Below are 15,630 nucleotides of genomic sequence, written 5' to 3'. Positions count from 1 at the left end.
CATGTCAGAAAGCAATTTGTGTTTGTATATTTATCTTGAATTCAGTCACCTAATCAAATCTTCCTATTAATTCTACTGGGGCTTTTTTGAGTGTATTTGAGGGTGTGAGGATGTAGCTCAGTGGCAGAGTGCCTGCCTAGCAGGCACAAGGCCCTGGGTTCAATCCCCAGCCTCCCTACCAAATGTACGTGTGGGGTTTTCTAGGTGCATAATCTTATAGGGAGGTCTCATGGGAATGTGAAGTGAAAGCTGGAGTGACAGGTTAAAACTCGGAAGGGAGGTGGAACCACGTTAAAACCACAAAGCCAGCCATGCTTCCAGCCCGGGGAGCCGGGCCTGCAGCCTAGATGCAGCCGAGGACCATGAGCCAGCCTTCTCCAGCCCTCCAGGGTCTAAGCCCCAGAGAGTACAAGTCCCAGGCCCAGCATCCAAGTCCTCCTGACCTCAAACCTCGGCCTCCCAGGGCTCCTTGGCACAAGTGGCTCACCCCTGTGCACCATCTTGAAGAAGAATCGATTCTCTCTCTCTCTCTCTCTCTCTCTCTCTCTCTCTTTTTGTGTGTGGCAGGGTGGGGGTGGGGTGGGGGGAGTGTTACTGGGGATTGAAGCCAGGGGTGCTCTACCACTGAGCCACATCCCCAGCCCTTTTTCTTTTTGAGACAGGGCCTCACTAAATTAAGCTGGCCTTGAACTTGTGATCCTCCTGCCTCAACACGCCTCAGCATGCCCCACTGCTCTTGGCGATTCTAGAAGAGTAGTAGTTCCGAATGGAAGCTGCTTCTCCTGCCTCCCACGGCTTGTTCTGTAATTGTATGAAATGTAAATATTTTGGTCTTGCGGCCACCTGTCTCTGTCACCACTGCTCAGCTCTGTGGCAGTGACAGCAGCCATTGTGTACATGTCGTCTGGGGCTGCTTTTGAAGCCATATGGGCTACGAAGCCTACGTTTGCTCTCTGGCTCTTCATAGGAGCTTGCCAACCCCGCCATACTCGGCAACATCTTCAGGTCAGCAAACGCCCTCCCTCACCCCAAATTTTAGTGCTTGCATTGCACTTCCCGACTGCTCGTGCCTCCAGGGCTGCCCTCCTGCGCCTCCTGCAAAACCTAAGGGCACCAGGGAGGACGCCAATAAGGCCACCTGTAGAGGACTCCTGCTGGCCTTGTCCCAACGTGGTCCAGGACAGTGCCAGCTGTTCCCTGCAACCTGGTTCCGTTCAGCTGTGGGCCCCAGGGCCTTGAAATCTTTCCCCTTCATTACGCTGGTCCTACGGGGAGGAAAGGATTGCCTGCTTCCTGGGGACCAGCTGGGCTGGGGGTCTTCTGCTGAATGCAGGGAAGATTCAAAAGAGGCTTGGGCCGGTTTTTCTAGTTCCCAGGCTCTCTCCAGATTCTTCTGTGGTGAAAACCTACTTGGGGTTGCAAATGACCTGGGGAGGGGTAAGTGATTGTTTGGGAAATGTGGCCTCTTAGGCTTTTCTTTCTCTTTCTATAAAAGGAATTAAAGTCTTTGCTCCCCTTAATCTTGGACCTCAGTGGCATTTTCACCAGTTTTTCTCCTCCTGGCCCAGGGGACTGTCTCTTCTATCAGACCTGGGAGTCTCAAGCCTGGTTAAACTGTTGGTTTATCACATTAGACTCTCTAAATGCAAATGGCGCCACCAACTTGCACACACATGATACAGCCAGGAGAAAATAAAGTGTAATCATTATTCTCAAATATTCAGATTTACAGCAGTGCCTGTGTGTGTGTGTAAGAAAAACAGAGATTGTTGGAGCCCAGCAACCAAATCCCCACTAGGAACATACCTGTAGTTGAATAAAGTTGGGCTTAATTAACTTGTTGCAGGAAGCTCCCAGGAGGCAGCCTCCAATGGGCCCTCTGGGGGAGTCTGAGGGGAAGATGGAAGAGTCTGCATTTGCGCCAGGTGATGCTAAAGGGGGGCCAGAAATGTAGGGACCAGTTCTCTAGTGGACACAGTCAAGAAGCTAAGTGAGCCAGACACTGAGCAGCCTGTGGTGCCCGCTGCTCAGGAGGCTGAAACAGGAAGATCACTGGAGGCTAGGAGTCTGAGGCCAATCTGAACAACATAGCCAGACTCCAACTCAAAACCCAAAAAACAAAAAGAGAAGCTGAACAATTTGGCAATTGAATATCTTAACAGCCACTAAAATAGGATTGGAATACAGTGAAGGGTTGGAATGGACATTGATAAGGGTTTGCTGTCACTTGGCTTAGAAGAAAGGCATCTCTCACCATGTTACCAGTTGCCTGCGAACTCTGAGCATCGTCCCTGGTCCTCCTGGGATGCTGTCCTGTGGTGTCAATAAGGCCCACCTTCACCATCTCCGGCTGCAAGCAGGGCTGCTATTCATACATATCACCCAAATAAAATGGTGGACCCCCCAACATTCCTTCTCCAGATACTGTGGCACTTAAAGATACATTGTCTTCCAGGGGCAATTAAACACAAATGAGCCAGGATTAGGCCAGAGGATCACAAGTTCAATGCCAGCCTGGGCAACTTAGTGTAACCCTCTGCAATGTATTGAGACTATGTTTCAAAATAAATAAATAAAAGAGGCTGTGGATGTGGCTCAGTAGTGAAGCACCCCTGGGTTCAATCTCTAGTACCAATAAATAAATGTTACTGGAATACCATTTTGCCACCCCTTGTGGAAACATGAATGAGGAAATGCACACCTAGTCAACCTCCATGCAAAATTTTAAAGTTGTCCATCTCTCCTATTTGCAGTTCTGCTCTCTAGCAGCTCCCGAGCGCCCCCTCCTGTTCTTGTCTTTTGTTCCATGGAGGGAATGGTACCACAGCCCTGCGTTCCTCCAGCCTTCTCCAGGCCTCCACTGCCTCCTGGGTCATGTTGGACCCTGCATGGCAGAGGCCTGGTACCCTGCCCCGCCCTCAGGCCTCAGGAAACATGCTGGTCCTGTCGGCTCTGCCCTCCCAAGATAGTCTAGCAGCAGGTTCCTGGTCAGCAGTGCTCCCCACCTCACTGGGGCACACTGGGCTACCTGCGGAGATGTCACATCCACGCCATGGATCGTCCCAGCGCGGCTTAACGCACATTTCTGCCTGAAAATTGGCTGGGTAAAATCATCTAACCCAAAAGTTTTCATAATAAAACGTTGAATAGTTTGTGTAATTATTGAATACAGCACTGAAAGTGCAAAATAAGACGACTGTTGGTCCACTTCCCACCATTGTCCAAACCACGAAGTGGGATCTAAGTCAGAGACCATCTGTGTGTTAAATCCAAGGGTGGCTGGTGGGTAGCTTAGTGGCAGTGGCCTAGTGTGCCTGAGGCACTGGCTTCAAGCACTAAGTCCTTAAAAGAAGCAACAGGATTGGGTTATTTGGTTTTTTGGTGTTAAGATTTTTTGAGTTCTATATATATCCCAGAGATTCGTGCTCCATCTGATGTATGTGTGGTAAAGATTTGCTCCCATTCTGCAGGCTCTCTATTCACCTCACTGATTGTTTCTTTTACTAAGAAGTTCTTTAGTTTGAATCCATCCCATTCTCAGAAGATGATAGACAATCAATCAACAAATATATGAAAAAATGCTCAGCATTTCTAGCAGTCAGAGAAATGCAAATGAAACTACTCTAAGATTTCCTCTCACTCCAGTCAGAATGGCAGCTATTAAGAATACAAACAACAGTGTTGGCGAGGATATGGGGGAAAAGGCACACTCATAACTTGCTGGTGGGACTGCAAATTGGCACAACCATTATGGAAAGCAGTATAGAGATTCCTTGGAAAACTTGGAATGGAACCACCATTTGACCCAGCTATCTCACTTCTTGGTTTATACCCAAAGAACTTAAAAATAGCATACTACCGGGACACAGCCACATCAATGTTTATAGCAGCACAATTCACAATAGCTAAATTGTGGAACCAACCTACATGCCCTTCAGTAGATAAATGGATAGGGAAACTGTGGTATATGTCAATGGAATATTATTCAGCAACAAGAGAGAATAAAATCATGGCATTTGCAGGTAAATAGATGGAGTTGGAGAATATTATGCTAAGTGAAGTAAGCCAATTCCAAAAATCCAAATGCTGGATGTTTTCTCTGATATGAGGATGCTGATCCATAATGGGGACAGGGTGTGGGGGAGCATGGGAGGAAACTTTTGATAGAGAAATGGGGAGGGAGAAGAAGGGAGGAGGCAGGGGGGTAGGAAAGATGGTGGAATAAGAGGGACATCATTACCCTCAGTACATGTATGAAGACACTAATGGTGTGACTCTACTTTGTGTACAATGAGACATAAAAAATTGTGATCTAGGGGCTAGAGTTGTGGCTCAGTGGTAAAGTGCTCGCCTAGGTCATGTGAGGCCCTGGGTTTGATCCTCAGTGCCACGTAAAAATAAATAAATAAATAAATAAATAAATAAAGGGTTTGTGTTCAATTACAACTAAAAAATGAACATAAAAAATTGTGCTCTATATATGTACTATGAATTGAAATGCATTCTGCTGTCATGTATAACTAATTAGAATAAGTAAATAAATAAAAGAGAAACAGGTTTAAAAAGAGAGAGAAAGAAGCAACAAGAGGGGCTGGGGTTGCTCCTCAGTGGTAGAGCTCTGGCCTGGCACATGTGAGGCCCTGGGTTCAATCCTCAGCACCACATAAAAATAAACAAATAAAATAAAGGTATGCTCTCCATCTACAAAAAGAAGAAGAAGGAGGAGGAGGAGGAGGAGGAAAAGAAAAAAGGAAGAGAAAAGAAAGAAGAGAGAAAGAGACCAGAGCATGTCTCTTAGTTCTTAAGAAGAAGAAGAAGAAGAAGGAGGAGGAGGAGGAGGAGGAGGAGGAGGAGGAGGAGAAAGGGAAGTCCTCTCATAAGTCTTATGTCTGCACAGCTGCTCTTTAGAACAAGCTTTCTCAAAATTCTCACAACTGACATAGGAGCTGGGGAGTTCTCTGTTGGAGAGGGCCCTCTTGTGCATTATCAGATGTTTTGCAGGATCTCTGACATGTACCCACCAGATGCCAGCGGCATCCCCCTTCCCCACAGTGAAACCATCAAAAATGTCCCTGACAATGCTGAATGCATCTATGATGGGAGTGGTTGTCCCCCACTTGAAAACCACTGCTTTGAAATGTCATATGAACTTGGCACTGTGGCACACACCTGTAATCCCAGTGACATGGGAGGCTGAGGCAGGGGAATGGCAAGTTCAAGGCCAGCCTCAGGAACTTAGCAAGATCCTATCTCAAAAAAATAAAAAGGCCTAGGAATGTAGTTCTGTGATAAAGCACCCTGGGTTCAATTCCCAGTACCCAAACAAAAAATAAACAACAACAACAACAAAAAATAGAAAGCTGTATGAAGCAACAGCCATGGCTTCTGCGGGGAAAATCAGGAGTCAGAGGGAGACTTGTCAACCCTTCTGTACCCTTTGATTTCTGCCCCCTGTGCAGGGAATAATCTGTAGAAATATACAAATGTATGTGAACTCATGTGTATGAGACTAAACCAAGAACAGCTCCAAACTTCTCACAGAAGATAACTCAACAAGCATATCAAGAAAATTCCTGACATCACTGAACCAGCAACCAGAGAGACATGAGAGAGCCCACAGTGACCAGCAACAAGAAGCACGGAGTCGCACCGCTGGAGCGACTGAGGTGGCTTCATAGCCGCCTCCAGTGCCCTGCCAAAGAATGTGGACATGACAAAGATGGCATATTTCTAAGACCCAACAGTGGGCTCACCACTCTTTGTGTATCAACAGAAAAAGAGGGCTGGGGACATAGCTTGGTTGGTAGAGGGCTTTCCTCGCATGCACAAGGCCCTGGGTTCAATCCCCAGCACCACACACACACACACACACACACACACACATTAAGAAAAAAAAAGAAAAAGAAATAGCCTTGCCACCAACTATTTGGACCTCACAGATCGGTGGCTGGGTTCCAAGAATGAGAGTCCCAAAAGAGCAAGGCACAGTTGCCCGGCATTTCCATGATGTAGCCCTGGAAGCCAAAGTGTGTCGGATCTTTCTTTCTTTCTTTCTTTCTCTCTCTCTCTCTCTCTCTCTCTCTCTCTCTCTCTCTCTCTCTTTCTTTCTTCTTTCTCAGTGCTAGAGATAGAACTCAGGGCTTCATGAATGTTAAGACAAGCACTCTGCCGCTGAACTACACCCTCCTCAACAGCTGGCTAATGTTAATGAACTTGATCGATCGATTGATGAGGTGCTCCCTCACAGAATGTCCTGCCTCCCTACAAGCCCAAAAGCCACGGGGCCAACAGACCATGGATTGAAAACTCAGAAATCATGAGTCAAATCTTTCCAGGTTGAGGATGTTGCTCAACAGTAGGTTCCTTGTCCCACAAGGGTGAGACCCTGGGTTTGATCCTCCAGCACATAAAAACAAAACAAGCCAACAGAAAAATACAAAACAAGGAAACCAAAATAAATCTTTCAAACTTTAATTTAATCATCTCAGACATTCTGCCATAGCGACAGGAAGCTGACTAATGCCCGATCAGCAACATTGCCCACTTGGAGTTTTGGAATTTGACCTAAGGAGAGCTGTTGTTCTTCTTGGTTGGGGGCAGGAGGGAGGAACTACCAAGACTTGAGAAAAACCGAAAATGCCAGAAAGAACTCTGATTGGCTCAGCTTATGTCACATGGAAGAGACAGAGAAAACGTTTATCTGCCTACCCGCCTGGAGGATTCTGGGTGCACAGATGATTCTTCCTAATACCTGCTTCCTCACCTTAAGGTGCCCTTCACTTCTTTTCCCTTCAAAGAACTAAAGACTCTACTTTAACATTACAAAAAAATTCTCCACACAGGTCTTGCAGAATTGCCTGGATAGAGGACTGGAAGCAAATAAGGCAAAGAACAGAATAGGCTGATGATTCTAGAAATTCGAAGGGAGGTTGGGGTGGTGATTTACTTGGAATGTAGAGGATTTGTCTCGAAACTGTGTCTTCTTAGAAAGCATATTCTTCCCTTTAGATTGTGTGCTTATTTGGCTTAGCTTGTGTCTTAGTCCGTTTTCTGTTCTGTAACAAAATATTTGCGACCAGATAATATATAGAGAATAAAAGCTTATTCGGCTCGTGGCTTTGGAGCTTGTAAAGTCCAAGAGCATGGCCTGGGCAGCTCCTTGGCCTCTGGTGAGGGCTTCTTGCTGCATCATCACCTGGCAGAGGACATTGCATGGGAAGGCAGAGCAAGCTGCTAGCTCAGGTCTCTCCTCTTACAGTCATTAATGCCATTACCAGGGCCCCACCCTCATGACCTCATCTAATCCTAATTGCCTCCCAAGGGCCCCACCTGCAAATACCATTAATATACAAATCTGGGGATTAAGTTTCCAACACAGGAACTTTTGGGGTGACCCATTCAAACCATATTAGCTTATTCAGGAGGTGCCCATGGAGATGGGGGAAGAAATAATAGTAGTAATAATAGCCAAACACAAAAGATCACTTGTGATATTTTCTGGGAACTTAGTAGGTGTGAACTCATTTACACGTGTAACAGCCCAGTGAAATAGGTCCTCTCCACACCCACCTCACAGATGAGGAAAGAGTAGCGCATGGAGCTCACACGACCCTCCTAGGGTCACGCAGCTGGCAAGTGGCAGAGCTCCCAACCAGGCTGCTGGGCCACAGACTCACATGTTGGCCTGCTACCCAGCCTCCCTTTGCCGTCTGCAGGGCAGGCCTGGGTCTGCGGCTTGCTGGCTGGGCAAGCGGGGCATTTGCCTTCCCAGAGCCTGTCCCCTCCCCTGCAGATGAGGGTGATCCTGAAGGTGCCAGGGAGCATCTGAAGTACTGGTGCTCAAGGGAGGGAGGTCATGGTGGTCATTGCCAACTCAGGGCCTGAGTGGCCTCATGCCTGGACTCCGCCCTCGAGGCCTCTCCAAACAGCCCAGGGGAGGCCGCGGTCGGGGCCTGGTCTGCGCAGAGCTTGGTCGTGTGTGGATGCACAGCAAGTCACTCGGTGCTTCTCCCCGAAGGCCTTGCCCTGGAGGACTCTTCCCTGCTCATCTTCCTTTCCTCCTGCCTTTCTCCTTTAAATGTCCAATGACCGTCAATACCTCTTCTTAAGTAGCTAGGTAAGCACCCAGGCTGTGTGCTCCCCGGGGGCAGCAGCCAGGTCGGTGAGGGTTAGGGCTCTTTGTCTCTTCTCTGCAGAGAGAAGACCGGAAGGATTGCTGAGGAAGCCTTGCCTCACCGTCTCTGCAGGACCCCCTCTGGTTCCCCTCTGGCTCCCCTCTGGCTAGGCAGAGCTCCCCTGTGTGCCACCTTCTCAGGGGAGTGGGCCCCGGGCTGCCAACCCAAGAGCAGGGGAGCCTGGCTCTGGCATTGGGCTGGGCCTCCACTCTAGGGCCCGTGGACTCACCTCTCAGGCCTGTTGCTTCAGACTTTGGAGACAAGCCGCATCATGCCAGGAGACTTGCTCCCTGATTCCCGTGCCCAGGGGTGCAGTAAGTAGTCAGCCCTACTTGCTCCTCCATGCATTCCCTTTGTCCCTTGATTTCTCCTTTTATATGGAGGAAATATGCAACCTGCTCTTTCATCAACCACCAACCCTCCACTGGTGTCCCAGGTCCCACTTACGTGACCTCATTGAGGACTCAGGCCTCCAGTTCTCCTCTCCCTCTCCTGACTCGTCCATCTCTCCCTCCCCTTTCAACTCAGCCTGCAGACCTGGTCCTGATGCAAACCAGACTCTCCTGTCTTCCTCTGACCCTCCCTCTTCCTCCCCAGGCCTCTGCTTTCCTTATGGATCCATCTCCATCTTCTCAACCCCTACCCATCTCCAGCCCACCTCCACTGGCTTTGGGTCCCTCCCTCAAATCCACTCTTATCAAGGTCACCAACAACATCCGTGCGGCTCAGTGCAGTAGACGCAATTACTTCCTCTTCTGGGTGTCTTCTGAGCCTCCCTGGGTCCTGCTGACCTGGAATTGTCTCAGTTTCCATCTGGAGCTTGCTGGGGGTTTCCTCCTCCTGCTTGGCCTCCTTCCTTGTCTGCAGCCTCCCTTCACCCTGTCTCCAGAGGCTGACTGTCCATGTGGCCCTGGGGCCTCTCTGGCCATGATCTCATGGACAGCCTCATCCATTGCCAAGGTTATCAACGTGATCTCACTTTTCCATCTCCCTTTGCTTCCCGGGGCCAAGCCACCATTGCCTCCCCGCTGGATGCTGCACAATCTCATTGAAATCTTTCTAGAATGATCATTGAATCAGGCCAGTCCCCTCTTTAAGCCCATTTCTCATTTCCTCTTTCCTTAGGGCAAAATCTCCCCTCCTCTGCTGGATTCACACAATCCCTCCTCGCCTGGCCCTGCCCACCTCGCCCTCCTCCCATGCCACCCAGATGGTCCCTTCTCCCAGGTCTCCGCATCTGCTGCTCCCCTCTTGGGGCCCCTCGGCTAACTCCTCCTATCCCGTTCTTCCTTGCCTTCCTCTGGGAAATCTTACCCACCACATTCTCTCAGAACAAAACCAGAGCAGACCAAAATACTGGATCATGGCTCCCCTCTTCCCTGAGAAGGGATGGGAAAGCCGTGTTTGCATAACAAGAACTGGTCTTCTGTATTACTGGTCAGTAGAAATGAGGTAAAGGTATCATATAAGCATAAAAAATTAGATGGCCCTGGGAGAACACGAGTATTCATTTGGTATGTGACCGATAAACTGATGGAGACCGATCGTAAAAGCAGAGATTAATGAAATATGTGCTTTGTTCACATAAATAGATGCTTAACTGTGTTTAATGGAAACTGGGCTTTTCCCTTCCCACTGGGTGGTTAATTGTTCTAATGACAGACTGTAGAACTGGCTTCTGCCGTTCTCATATTAAATCAACACCATCTTCTCGAATTTTAAGCACATCCCAGGCAAATTTGTGTTATTGAGGACACTGAAGGAGTTGGAGGGTGGCAATAGCCCTGACCTGCATCACCAGTAATTGTATCCAAGTGTTTGGCAAATGGGAGGGGCTGGGCAGATACTAACCAATGAATGGATGAACCAATGAAGACACTTTTTTTTTTTGTATTGGGGATTGAACTCAGAGGCCCTTGACCACTAGCCACATGGCCAATCCTTTTTTTTAATGATTTTTTTAAACATTTATTTTTTAGGTGTAGATGGACACAACACAATGCCTTTATTTTTATGTGGCGCTGAGGATCGAACCCGGGTCCCACCAGTGCTAGCCCGTGCTAGGCGAGAGCTCTACTGCTGAGCCATAATCCCAGCCCCCCCCCCTTTTTTTTGGAGACAGGATCTGGCTAAGTTGTTTAGGGCCTCATTAAGTTGCCCAGGTTGGCCTCGAACTTGCAATCTTCCTGCCTCAGCCTCCTGAGTCACTGAGATTCTAGGCACATGCCAATGTGCCTGGCTCAAATGAAGTCAGCCTTGAAACAGCTTTCCAGAACTCATGCAATTAGCCTCCAGTGGTTCCTCTCCTTCCTTCCTTCCTTCCTTCCTTCCTTCCTTCCTTCCTTCCTTCCTTCCTTCCTTCCTTCCTTCCTTCTCTTGCTACGCTGCCCAGACTGGTCTGGGACTCCTGGGCTCAGGTGGCTCTCCTGCCTCAGCTTCCCAAGTGCTGGGGTTCGGGGCCACCACACCCAGCTTTGGTTTGTCTGTCTGTTGTGGTGCTGAGGATGAACGCTGGGTCTCCCGCAGGCTGGCACATCCTCTTCCACTGAGCTCCAGCCCCACCCCTGACCAGTGGGCAATTCCATCAGCACACACAAGACCATCAAAACCAAGGATGGGAAGGACAAGAGAGTCCCCACTTCCCTGGACCTCCACCCCCCTGCAGCCTGACCTCCCAGGGGGCCACTGAGCCTGCTGAGCCATCCCTCAGCCACAGTTGTCACAGGGCAGGCAGTCTTCCTGCGGGATGGGGAAGGGGTTGGAGGAAGTGTGGGAGGCCCAGGTCATACCTGGCCTTACCCATTTTATTGGTGTAGTGAGAAGCCCTAGTAGACCTAAACATCTGAACTGGCCTAACACCTCCTCTATTAAAAAAAAAATGCAAATCTCTACAAAGCTGGATCCAGAAATGGAAAGAGAAAGGAAGCTATGGGACAGGACCATCACCACTTGTTTGGGACACCAGTGAATCCCCTCCCCTTTGATGTCAATGCCTAGCTGCAAGCGCCTGGAGTCACCTCGCCACCTTGTGGCGCCACCAAGGACTGCATGCTCCCCATCCTGGCTTGCAGGGCCACATGCAGTCAGGAGGCAGGATTTGCACCCAAGTCCACGCTCCCCCCAGGGTCGGAGCCCGAAGGCCCAAGTTCAAGCCTTGGTCCCACAGTTTCCAGCCCCAGGTTCCTCGTGTGAGTCGTAGTGACAGCAGTGCTCATTGCCCAGGGTAAAGGCCCAGGAGAAATGAGATGGGCAAGACACAGAGGTTTGCAAACTCTGCTCTAGATGGTTTAGGGGTGTTTTTCTAAGGAGGAAATAAGAACATCTCTCTTCAATGTCACCTTAAGACAAGAAAACAAATTGTTCGTGTGGTTCAGACATTTAGCCCTCAGATGGATTGGGGTGTTATTAAATTTGACTTTATTTTATTTATTTTGGGGGTGCTGGGGATCAAGCCCAGGCCTCACACACTAAGCAAGTGTTCTAGCCCTGGCTCCACCCCAGCCTCAACCTGGGGAGAAAATGAGACTCAGGGAAGGGAGAAGGCAGAAGCCTCGGCTCGGGGTGCCTCAGTTCAGCTGTGGGCTCAGCTCCAGGCAAGGACAGGACAGTGGGGAGGGTGGAAGTCCCCGGGGCACCCCGGAATGGGGATTAGGAATGGGGCCAGTGAGGACAGAAGTCGTGGCCCCCCACCGAGTTCCTCCTTCCTGCTGATGCAGATGTCCCGTGAGCTGGGCCCGTTCCCCTGGGGCATGTCTCCGGTGTGCAGAATTTCAGGCATTTAGGGAAGATCTTGCCCAAGACTCCTTCACTTGCAGAAGAGGAATCTGAGCTGGAGAGAAGAGGGGCCTAGCCCCAGGTCACTCGGCAATTTTCAGCAGCAGCATTGCAGCTGCAAACTGTGTGTGAGGTCACGGCCTTCGTCCAGTTCTGATGGACCTTGTGTTCATAGGGGGTCGTGAAGTGTGTGCTTTCCAACCTGTGATCTCATCTGATCTTCCTAACAGCCTTGCCTGTTGGCTTATTCACAGCCTACAGACAGGAAACCAGATCAGGGAGATGCTGCTCTGTGCGAAGCAAGGCAAAGGTGGGCTGGGACCCACCAGGCTCCTCCAGACCCCTAGACCCTGGGTTCAGACACCCATGTGTGGGGTGTTACAGGAGGCTCGAGTTCTCCTGGAGGGTTAATAAACAAAAAGTGGAGGGACAGTGCTCCAGGGCGGCTCTCCTCCCAATTCAGAGCTCAGCTCTCCTGTTGGACTTAGAACAAACCCGTTTGCCTCACTTTTTGCTTTTTTGAGAAATGAAATAAAGGATACAAAATGGTGTCACTCCTGTCTCAGAGCCAGGGCAAAACTGCTGCTCAAATGAAGGCCCTCCTCCCCCTACATCCCATGCACCACAGCTGCTCCCACACCCAGATGGACAGAACAGCCTGGTACTCAGCCCAGAGATGCCAGAGATAGGAAGGTGAACCTGCTTGCATCCGGACATCTTCCCTGCGCCTGGACCGCACGCCCCTGAGGAGTCGGGACATCCCTTGCTGGAAATCCCCAGTTCCCTGAGAGATGACGCCCACTGATTAACTCAGAGCAAGAACTCTGCCTCAGGAGTCCTGGCAGAGTCTGGTGGCAGGGAGGCAGGTGGGCTGGGGCGGACACTATGAGGCCGGGGCAGCTGGGGCCTGAGTCCCCACAGAGCAGGCCCCAGCCACACACAGCCTTCAGCCCACTTTCCCTGAGGGTCCAACTGCTGGGTCACCTGGTGTCCACTCATAGAGACAGGTCCTGGGGGCCTCCTTTACTCCATGAACACAGGGCAGATTCAAACAGGGACTCTCTGGACTCCTATGGACAGGAGCATCCCTGTGTGAATCTGCCTTTGTCTCTGTTTCCTCAAAGGCACTTCAGGCCTACGGACATGGAACAGCAGGAATCCTTTCCCAGGGAGCTCCCTGGACTGGGAGACAGTTCTCAATAGATGAAGAAATGGCGGGGGGCGGGGTGTGTAAAAGAGTAGTGGGTTTAGATGCTTTCTCTTTGGACCACATTGTCCTGAGGCTCTTTGGGGCCGGGGAAATCTTTTGTCTCTCACAGTAACTTACATCTTACATTGGTAGTGGACTTTTTCTCAACCTCTGAGGTCCAGGTAAAGATTTTTGTAGGGCCCACAAATCTGTTCTGTGATTCATGATACCCTACCAACTAAATCTAACAACATGTATCCCTGCATGCATTAAAAATATTCTTTGCTGTAAATTTAAAAAAAAAAAGTATGTGTGTGTACATATATATGGTTAGGTTTTTTGTTTATGGTGCTGGCTAGAACCCGGGGCCTCATGCATGCTAGGCAAGCATTCTGTCATTGAGCCACATCCCCTACCTCTTTTTATTTTGTTTTGAGACAGAGTCTCAGCCTCCTGAGTAGCTGGGATCACAGGTGTGTGCCACCGCACCTGGCTCAGATCATGGTTTCCACATATCATCCTTCACTAAAAGGAACCAGGACTCCATGGACAGCTGGAGGGTTCTAGGGCTGGGCAGGAAATAGGCAAGGTGAACTGAAACTTCTCTTTGTGCCAGACAGCAGGGAGATTCTCCAAGACAGGTGAGAACATGTCAAAAGTCACCAAAGCCAGATTCACTGAGCTCCCACTTCCAGCTCTGAGACAACTTGAATTTCAAAAGGAATAATGATAGAGACAGACCAAAGCCCACCGTCCTGGATGGATACACAGGGAGGAAGAGCAAGCCAGCCAAGAGAGAGGAACTGGATGATCACTCTGTAGTCACCATCAGAGTCAGAATTCAGACAGGACACACCAACATCCAGCTGTGGTGGCCATTTTGGGGGTGAGTCCCATGGATCCTTGGGGGCCAGAGGATTGACTGGGGGTTTCAGCCCTCCTGAAGTCCCCAGTGACTTCTTCCTCCTTACACAGTCCCCTCCCACAAGGAATGGGGCTTCCTTGGGTAGCCAGCAGGATGTTGCAGAAAAGCTCCATCTAGGAATGGATCCGTGGTGAAACTCTTGCCTGGCATGCACAGAGCCCTGGGTTCAGTCCCTAGCACTGCACAAAAGTAAATAAATAAATAAGAATAAATACATAAATACATAAAAATAAAAATGGAATCTGACTTCTATAGGTTGTAGAGGATAGGGAAGCTTCTTGCTCCTTCTTGAATCACTCCCTCTGGAGAAGCCCGCTCCCTGTGATAGTCCCGTGGAGAGAATGTGGGGCCTCCTGCCAACAGCCAGCTTCACCTGAGGACTCAGTCATGCAGGGGAGACGTCTCAAAAGCAGATCTGCAGCCTGGGATGAGACTTCAGGGGGCTGCAGCACCCTCCACTCCCCATCCCAGTCAGCCTCCCTAGAGACCCTGAGCCTGGACAGGCCAGCTAAGCAGCTCGGGGCTTGCAATCCCTCCAGGCTGTGGGGTCTGGACTGCGCTGGCAGCTGGCGTTGGGGTAATAGAAAACTTGCGCACACAGATAAGTCACACGAACCTGCTGGGGTGCAAGTCCCCACCCAAGCTGGCGTCCACAGCTCTCTGCCTATTTCCCCAGCACGCTCCCCACTGGGCTACTGCACCCCTGTTGCCCCTGCTGGGGGCAAGCTCCTACTCTGTAAGTGCGGCTGGTGTGCAACCTTCAGTGACAGCTCCCCCCGACTAACAGACATCTGGCTTCAAACTCACAGGAACGGGGCCCCCAGCGCTGGGCAAAGTTGCTGGCACCCAGTGGGCACTTGGGAGTAGTCAGTGGAAGGGGTCACACACACATGGTGATTCAGTGACCATGCCTACACCAGGCACGTGCTGGGCTCTGCAGATCCTAAATTCTGGAAAAGTAGTTCTCAAAACATGGTCCCTGCACCTGCAGCATCAATGTCATCAAATTCCTGGGCCCCACCCAAGGCTGAACCAGAAACCCTGGGGTGGAGCCCAGCCACCCGGGTTTAGCAACTTCCCCAGGAGTTCTGCCACACCGACCTTGAGAATGACGTCCTCAGTTTTGGGAGGCAGCCAATTAGGGCAGATGGGTTAATTCTCAGCGGGAAGAGGGAAGAGCTTTTTTTCTGAGGCTCTGGCAAAATTTGGGCTGTCCCTGGGTTGGTGTTGCCACCCACCTGGAGAACTGGGGTGTGCTTAAGGCAAAAATCCATTTTTTTTTCTTTTTCCTGTTTTAAGCATTGTCTTTATGGGATGGGGTTGTAGCTCAGTGGTAGAATGTTTGCCTCAAATGTGTGAGGCACTGGGTTCAATCCTCATCACTACGTAAAAATAAATAAAGAGAGTGTGTCCATCTACAACTAAAAAATATTTAAAATAAATCTTGACTTTATTTATTTTTTCCAAAAGGAACTTTATGTGATTTATTTGATAACCATTTCTTCTTTCACTGATACCATATACCAAATCTGCATGAATACTTGGGTGTTCACTCCCTTGTCTATTCA

Source organism: Marmota monax, unplaced genomic scaffold, assembly GCF_021218885.2.
Source record: "Marmota monax isolate L192 unplaced genomic scaffold, Marmota_monax_Labrador192_F-V1.1 WCK01_AAM20220418_F8-fsc00014, whole genome shotgun sequence".
NCBI classification, from domain to species: domain Eukaryota; kingdom Metazoa; phylum Chordata; class Mammalia; order Rodentia; family Sciuridae; genus Marmota; species Marmota monax.
Note: the sequence above shows the minus strand (reverse complement) of the source record.